We start from the raw sequence: 9,756 nt of genomic DNA, 5'->3' as shown, positions 1-9,756 counted from the left end.
GGACTTTATCCTAAGGAAATAATCACACAGGAATGCAAAGATGTTTGTATAAGGATGTTCTCAGCAGCTTAGTTTATAAGAGTGAAAACCTGGGTACAACCATTATGGAGAACAATATGGAGGTTCCTTAAAAAACTAAATACAGAGCTACCATGTGATCCAGCAATCCTACTCCTGGGCATATATCCAGAGAAAACCATAATTTGGAAAGATACATACACTCCAATGTTCACTGCAGCACTATTTACAATAGCAAAGGCATGTTTAAGCAACCTAAATGTCCATTGACAGAGGAGTGGTTAAAGAAGATGTGGTACACACACACACACACACACACACACACACACACACACACACACACACACACACACACACACACACACACACACACACTGGACTATTACTCAGCCATAAAAAAGAACAAAATAATGCCATTTGCAGCAACATGGATGGACCTAGAGATTGTCATACTGAGTGAAGTCAGACAGATAGAGAAAGACAAAATACCATATGATATCACTCATATGTGGAATCTAATTTGAAAAAAAGATACAAGTGAACTTATTTACAAAACAGAAATAGACTTATAGATATCCAAAACAAACTTAAGGTTACCAAAGGGGAAACACTGGGGGGAGGGATAAATCAGGAGCTTGGGATGAAAACACACACACACACACACACACACACACTACTATATATAACATAGATAACCAACAAGGACCTACTGTATAGCACAGGGAATTCTACTCAATATTCTGTAATAACCTATATGCGAAAATAATCTTAAAAAAGAGAGGATATATGTATACATATAACTGAATCACTTTGCTGTACACCTGAAGCTGACACAACATTGTAAATCAACTCTATGCCAATAAAAACTTAAAAAAAAGTGAAAACCTGGAAGTAATCTGAATATCTATTAGAAGACTTGTTAAACTTTGCTATATTCATCTAAATAACAGTATACAAACATTAGAAAGTGTATTTATATCCATAAACATTTACTGGGGAATATCCTCAAAACATATAGTTAAGTAAAAATTTTGACTTTAAACTAGCACACGTGGCGTGATCCCACCAGTGTTAGTGGTTACTAAATGGAAAGACTTCTGGCATTTTTGCTTTCTTTGTTATTCCTTTCTGTTTCATTCAAGATTTTGAAATTCCTATATCTTTGAAGAGAGATGGTGAAAATTAACAACATAGTTTACTTAAGGGGAAAATGTGTGTATGTTAGAAAAATGCAAACAGTATATATTATCTATTATTACGCAATGAGTCAATTGTAAGAAATGTGGTTCCATGCTCATAAAGACAGGAAGATGGCTGATCTCCTGCATAATCCTTAGTCTGAACACTGACACAGAACGTCATTACCAGGCCACCATAGTGTCAGGTGCACCCTCCAATTAACAGTCACAGGCTTATATGATGTACTCTCCTTACAATGCCAATTTGTAAAACTATTCAATGGTTACTGTCTATTAAACATCTGTACTACACAAACTCATTCCTCATGGATTTTTGGCTGAAAGAAATGCTTTGCAAAATCCCTTTCTGCTGTTTACTTTAATCCGAAAACATGATTGCAAGGATACCCTCACTTGCTGCTACTTTTCATGTTGTGTACTTCCCAGCACATTGCTATTAAATACCATAGTTCAAGGGTTACTCTATGCTTTTCTGTAAGGTGCTTGAATATTTTGCCTGAGGGAGAATGAACAATATAGGTAAACTCTTCACTGAAAGTCATTTTTTCCAGGACTATGTATATTTCTCTAATGTATTTAGGGAGAGTGTCTATGTTTATTATCTACATTGTACCCAGTGCTATTAACATACCCCTCACTCCTGTCCTATGTACTTCTAGGATGAGAAAGCTGAAACTGGGGAGTCACATGAACTGTCCCACGTTAAATGGCTTGAGCATGGTAGAACCAGGATTTGAAACTGAACATGCTGGTCCCAGAGCCCACCCTTTTAACACTGTACTAAATGTATTTCTTTCTGTAGGTAAAAGCACAAAGGGATGAGTTATTGCGGGAGTCACAACTGGTTGCTAGGCTCAGGGGAATAAGAAATATCAATGAGGGAGATAGGGACAGATTGGGATGAGAGAGAAAGAGCAGGGCAGGTCCACATAGTCACCCTCAGGAGTCTTATTTGGATAGGAATGTGCCCAGAGCTTGCCATCCTTCAGTGGTCCACAATGTCCACCTGGAGGGTGAGGGTTGGGAGATGCTAGATGACTGTTGCCCTAGTGGTGGACAGCATAGGAATGAAGGTGAGTATGTTCCAACCTCCCTCGCAGCACCTGTTAACTTGGCCCTGTGATTTGTCTATTTACTGATCTTTGGGCATTGAGCAGCATCTTTGGCATCACCAGTCTTTAGTTACGCAGCCCCTGAGGACAAGTCTGTTCAATGCTTAATGGGCAACAGGTCTACTCACAGCATTTCATGTCAAGCATTACCTTGATAAGATGTGTCTGATCCTCATGATACGATCAATAGCTGACGCTCCTGGGACCACAGATATACCCATCCAGTCTTCTCTTGGAGTGGGAATGCTGGGGTCTCAGAACCTCCCTAGATGTATGTAGATGTCGCTGACTTTCTGTTAGTTCAATGTGGCATGGCAGGTGCGGTCAGTGCCCACCCATATCCCTTGGCCCCCTTTACCATTTTTGTGCCCACCTGCTTCTGGTGGAGGTGCCTTCATTCCCAACAACAAACACCTGTATCTCCCTTCTGGAGGACCACCCCCAGCTGCTGGCACCTGCTTTGCCTGTGCAAAGAGAGAACTGGATGACTGACAGTCCAGGAGTAGCAACTCCAGCCTCTGTGCTCCTGATGGGGACAACTGAGGTGTGACCTCCACTGTCCTCAGAGCTCCCTCAGGACTGAGCCCAAGTTACCCTCCATGGGCTTTGGTGGCTGCTGCACCGTTGCTTGGCCTCCTTCCTTCCTGGGCCCTTCACCTCTACATTAGTGTTTTTCTAGGGAACGCTTCCTACAAAATCACTTCCTTGCGCTAGGAGTGCATTCAAAGTTCAGATTGCTTCCAAGTCTGCCCTGGTGTTTAGTTTCTGCCAGACTCCTACATCCCCTTCACACAGTGCAGGCTCTGTCAGTCAGGGATATGCGTACAAAAGTTCCTTGAAGGCTCCTCTGGGTCTGAAAAGGGAGACCCAAGACACGGTCAGGGAACAAGACAAGCATGCCCACATTCTCTACTTCTATTCAACATAGAATTGGAAGTTCTAGCCAGAGCAATTAGGCAAGAAAAAGAAATAAAAGGCATCTAAATTGGAAAGGAAGAAGAAAAGTTATCTCTGTTCACAGATACAATGATCTTCTATGTAGAAAGCCTGAAGAATCCCCCCACCCCCACCCCATGCCAACAGCATGGTCAGGTCTAGCCAGGCAAAACTGCCCAGAGAAAGAGAAAACTAAAATGTTTTAAACAATGAAATGGTATATGTTTGGGGTTTCTTGGAACAATCTGGGAAAGAGGGGGGTGGTGGGGGAAGGGTAAAAGAGGAGAGGGCAAAGAGACAGGGCCAGCAACATCGCATAGTGGCCCCTAGGGAGGAAAAGCTGACAGGTGGGCATTTTAAAAAACAAGAATAGCTATAAATTCTATCTGCTATTTTCTGCATGTTGCTTCTCTGTGCCTGTCCTACCCAAGTCTTCAGTAAAAGTTTTATTTATTTTTTAATCCATCACAGGTTGTATGGGAAGTCAAGGGAGAGAAAAAAGGCTTAGGGTCCATGTTCCTTGGGTGGGTAAGTGCAGAGTAGAGAGCATGGAACAACCCCAAGAAGCAAAACATGGGTGAAACGGGGCATCAACAGAAGCACGAATTGAAACAAGGAGTTACTAGGAGAGTTGTAAGCCCCTGGAATTTCCTCAAAGTTATTGGAGCAATGCTGGTTTTTCCCACCATCCATGGGAAGGCGGCTGGTGCAGTTTTTTTTTTTTTTTTACTAAACTATTAAAGGAAGCTGGAAGATTTCGGGCCAGCCAGGTGGCTGGGGTGGGGGTTATGCTTGTTGTACCTTGAATGGTTGTGAGTGGCCCTCCTACAGTGGGTAGGCTCTGGAAACACTGCTCTTGCCCCTGTGTCCTCATATTCTGGTGGCACTGTGCTCTCTGCAGGGTGACAGGGCAGGGCAGATCCAACTGCTTACTGGGAAATGTCTCCTGCTTAGGGTTCAAACTGAAACATCCTGAGTGACGACATTAAACGTTACTCAGAGAACAGCCACTTGTTTAATGACGGTTTCTTGCCCATGATTCTATAGGTAAGTTTTAGTAGATACTTTTGCAGAATGTTTCTTAACAAATGGACAAATGCCACAAGATTTTCAGGCTGTTAAGATTACAAATTATAAGAAGTTGAGAACAAAACTATCCTATAAGCTCCCTGGTGCTGGAAAGATCTTGTGTAGAATTTTTCCCTGTTAGTCACTGACAAGGATCATTAGATAGAGATTCTGAAAATAGCAGAAGTAATTGGCACAGTGGACATGCTGGCCATAGGTCAGACACAGAAAAATTCAGGAAAGGGTATAATATCTCTATAGAAGAGTACTGGTTAAAAAAAAAAAAGCATTTAAAGTCCAAGGCTCGACAACTCCTTAAACAGGTGCCGGTGATTGGAGAAATTTACTAACACTCCGAGGGTGTTCTTCGATTTTAGTTCTGGTTGTGCTCAGATGACATATCTGAGCCACTTCCCATTGTATGACTTGGTTTGCACTATGCACTCATGTGGAAAGATGTATAAGAGACTCTGAGATTGATGTCAGAACATTGTTTCATCTTTCTGAAGAAGGTCTGACCATGGGAAGTCATAGGTCTGGTTGCCTGTACACACCTGAATGTGCTGACAGCTGGCCCTTTGGGGTCAGACACTAAGAGTAAACCCACTTCATTGTGCCCAGAGGCAGGGATTCCTTCTGAGACAAGGATTCCTGTGAAAGTCATTTATTAGGAAGTATTCCCAGAAAAGACAGGCAGGGGGCTGGCAATGTGAGACAGGGAAGGGAAGGTCAAGCGAGTGTGAGACACCAAACAGGGTCCCACAGGACTCTGGATTGAGCTGTAGCTCAATCGGATAGGGGAGGTCTGGAAACAGTGTGAGCCACACCTGGAAAGGGAGCTGCCCTCCACCTGTCAGTCAGTCGTTGGTCAAGGGTAGCCCCTGGGAGATGTAAATTTGCAGGCACTTTTGCTTCTGTTCATGTGCACAGGGAAGGTGGGCTCCAGCAGCCCAGGGGTGCCTGCCCACAAAGGGACACAGGTGCTGGTTGCTGGGAGCAAAAGCCACTGGGATTGATGTGCACAAAAATGGTAAAGGGATCGAGGGGATATGGGCGGGGCTCTGACAAGGTTTGCTAAATCACGTCACCTTGGACAAGTTTCCTGTCTTCCCCGAGCCTCAGGTAACTCTTCTGATGGCCCGGCACATTCTACTTCTACTTATGTGTTTTCTTTCAAGGTTCTCTATTGCTAGAAGGTTCTTATTTATGCTGTGGCAAAATTTTTCTTTGTAACTTCCACTTACTGGCCCTGGGTCTGCCTTCTGTGCCTCTTGCCCTTCAGAAAGTTGAAAATAACAATCATTTAACTCACCAGAGGGTTCTTTCCTCTTAGTCTAAAATCTCCAGCTCCTTCACCTGCTCTCTCCATGAGAAAGAACATTTCCAGACCCTCCCTCTTTCTGGCTGCTCTCCTTGGGCATTTCCTGATTCATCAAAGGGCCTCTTAACATGTGGCATTCAGATAGGAAAACTGGCTACAGTTACATTCTGATTTGAGCATTCAATCAAGTGTTGAGAAAATGCTTCGGTTACCAAATCATCTCATGCCACAGAGATCGCTGTTAATATCGTCAGCTTGTCTGGGGTAGGGAAGGGCAAACAAGTCCACAATCTATTTTAAAGTCATATGATGTGGGGCACAGCCACTGAATTTTCCCGTCTAAGTCTTTTGGAGCTAGTGGGCTTCCTCTCTTTTTTGGGGGGAAATGTTGACATTACGCCTGGAACAAGTTATTACTAAGATTAGTGAATTCGGGATGTAGCAGAAATTATGAACAATTCTCTATTACAGTGGTTCTCACACTTTCATGTGCATCAGAATCACTGGGAGGGCTTGTTGCGAAGCAGATTGCTGGGCCCATTCCTGGGGTTTCTGATGCAGTAGATTTGAGGCGGGGCCGAGAATTTACACTTCTTAACAGGTTCCCAGGTGATGCTGCAGGAGGACCACTGAAAACCACTGCTTTACTACATTTCCTGGCTGCTTGGCCTCTGGTATGATGAGTTTTCAGAAGGCTTTAAGGGAGTGAGAAGGAAGAGAAACTCACATCTATTGTGTATACTCAGGCCAGGAATGGTCATAGATACATAACTTAATTTTATTTTAACAGTGTTATGAATGTAGAAGCGGTATCCTCCTTTTAAAAATAATAAAATGACACTCACAGAACTTAAGTCACTTGCTTAAAGTCTAATGGGGCAGATCTGGAATTGGAGCCCAGGTCTGTCTGAGTCCAAAGTCCAGTCCTTCCCCACCTAGCACACTGCTTCTTTAGCTGTCAGCTGGGCCAGAATGCCCAAATCACTCATGATTAAGACACACACGCACACACTCCACCCCTTGAAATCCTTTCACTTGAACTGCATGTCACAAAGATAAAATAACATCTCACATACAAAAAAAATGGTCTTGTTAACCTGGGTGAAGTTAACATGGGATTTTTTTCTCTACTGCATGTCTGTTATTGTTTGTCATCATGTTTTCACAATTAGTTAATGTGTCAATTTATAATAATAAGCTCTCCATGGAGGATGCCAGAAGCCGTGTGTTGGAAGTATACTGGTATTGAAAGGAGTCAGTAATGATAGATGATAAAGAGTTAACCTGCCAAAAACTGTATCCTAAATATCACAGGGCATATTTTTTAGAATGTTGTGGTTTTGAGAAAAGGTTCCCAATGTTATTATTATACAAATCCTTTTTTTCCTCAGAAGTGCATTACAATGGATGAACCTTGAAAACATTATACTAAGTCAAAGAAGTCAGTCACAGGAGACCATGTATTACATAATTCCATTTACATGAAATATCCAGAATCTACAGAGATAGAAAATAGATCAGTGGTTGCTCAGGGCTTGCAGGACAGGTGGTACAGGGAAGTGAGAGTTAAAGGGCACAGGGTTTCTATTTGAGATTATGAAAATGTTCCCAAATGAGACTCTGGAGATGTTTGCATAACTCTGGAAATATGCTAAGAACCACTGAACTGTACACTTTGAATGAGTGAATCGTATGGTATGTGGATTATATCTCAACAAAGCTGTTACCAAAAAAAGCACATTAGATTTGCAAAAAAAATTTTAAGTGCCTATTATACATGGACGTTTGTAGTTTTCAATTTTTTTTGACATATACAATTATTTTAGAGGTGAGAGCTATGGAATTTACATTTAGCTAGGTAGGGCCAAGTCAGGGAAAGTGGAGTGCCCACGGCTGACCAGCACTGCCACTTTGATGTGGGAAGTGAGGTGGGTGCTTGGAGGACTTTAGTTCTAGGCTCTGTCACAGGAGGTGCAGATGTATGGAAGGGATCATCGACAGCAGGTCACAGTCCTGACAAGGGGTGGGGGGTTCAGGATAAATTGCACGGTCCTAACAGGCGTGCTGGAGTGTGTAGCTGGGCCTTCGGCAGAAGCCTGGCCATACAAACTGGGGTGTGTAGGGGCTGCTGGGGCACAGGGGGCCCTGCGTCCGGGTTGGTGGAGTAGCAGTGAGTCTGACTGGATGCCAAGAACCATGTGGGGCTGGCCTTGGTAAAGGACTAGGGTTGTAGAGCAGGGGGCTGGATGAAGTGGTAGGGTCTTCTCTCAGTTGCAGGCCACGCATGGTGACCCACTTGATTCCTAGGGATGTTATTAGCTCATGGCCATACCAGGGTGTGTCTGCAACCGCAGCTGTGTGAAGGGAAGAAAGAGAAGCAGAGAGAAAGAGAAAGAAGTAACTGTCTCAGTCAGGTTCCTCTTAACAACCCTTTACTCCTCCCACTGACAGTCTCATTCCCTCTATCTGTTCAACTCAACATTATTTATGCCAAAGACTATGACAGGGGCTGGATATACAAAGACCAAGAAACAGTCCCCAGCCTCAAGGAGTTCATAGTCTAAAGGAGGAGGACAACTTCTTAGAAGCAGATCATTTTCAACAGAACAATCATATCCTAGTTAATATTGCCCAGAAATTAAAATATCAATACTTTCCATAAACATTACTCAAAGGACAAGAATGTTCTTGGATGGACTGACAGTTACATTTTCTAAACAAGACCTTGTAGACACATCTAATATGAAAATTTCTTCACTTAACACATTTCATCATATCCTCAATGGCAAGACACGTTGAGGTGGCATGTTGGGCTGGCAATGAACAGGTACCTGTTGTACAAAATTGGATTTTTGATGTCAAGAGTTTAAAATCTTCCAAAGCATCTCTATTCTCAAGTAAGTGTGACATTTTCGATTCAGACTGAATGCATGGTGATGGACAGATCTGATGGGCTGTGGTCCAATTTCAGGGTGAGAAATATGCTGTTTAAAAAACTGTATTTAAATTTTATCGCTCTGAAATTTGGTTTAAATAAACTGACTGTGTGTTGCACTATTTTATTTTTATCATACATGAGGTCACATAATATAGTGGGGAGGGAGCCCTGGATTCTGGTCCAGACTCTGTAACTCAATATCCAAGTCACCCAGACAAACCGTACTCTCTCTGGGGCTCATTTGCTACATTTTTAAAAAGAAAAACAAGAAACTGGGGAGGAAAGGGAGAGGGTTTGGCTAAATGATCTCAAATATACCTTCTAGCAAAATTCTATCAGGTTGAGTAAAGGCCATTTAATTTCACCATACAGATCTGTGCACAGCGAACCAAACTGGTATTTTATTTTTGAACTAAGAATTTTAGTGCTTTACAAAAAAAAAAAAAAAAGAAAGAAAAACCCAAACCAACTAGCACTGCCCCCCCCTTCTGTAGCTCTAACATTAAGAATTCAAATTGCAGTATTTTTAGTCTCTGGAGTTTAAGTAAGCCCTTAACCGGAGCCCCTGCCTGCATTTTATAATTTGACTAATTTAAGTCATAAATCAGTTTCATCTTTGACAACAAAGCAAAATCATTTTACTAATATTTTTATGTACTTCAAGAATTGCTTCTAACTGGAGGCCCTGTAAGTACTGATGGCATACCAGGCAGAAAATGATGAATTTTATCCTTCCTTGGATTTTTTTTTAAATGAAATACAACCCTAACTCTCAGAAATGCAAGTTATTTCACATGCCTTCAAAAGGTGCACTTAAAACAGATTACCAGAAGGCTTGTAGTAGAAAATAGAAAAATCAATTCTAGATGAAAGCAAAACACACAGAACCCTCCAAACTGGCAAGAAAGAACAGCTATATTAATCATTTAGTTATTTAAGAGCAGGGTGTCAGAGATGAGAAATGCTTTCCTGATGTCTCAAGATTGGGGTGGTTTTAGTCATCATTTCCGTGCTGGGTGCATCTTATAAAAATAACTTCATGAGGATGGGCCCTTCAAAACTCCAGCCTCTACCGAGCTTTGCAACCTTACTGCCCATTATAAAGTCACGGCATTAAGAATGGAGCAGGCAGTAATTACATCAGAGTCTGTAAAGCCTGGGAGA

This window comes from Grampus griseus (assembly GCF_964374135.1).
Source record: "Grampus griseus genome assembly, chromosome: X".
Lineage (NCBI taxonomy): Eukaryota > Metazoa > Chordata > Mammalia > Artiodactyla > Delphinidae > Grampus > Grampus griseus.
Note: the sequence above shows the minus strand (reverse complement) of the source record.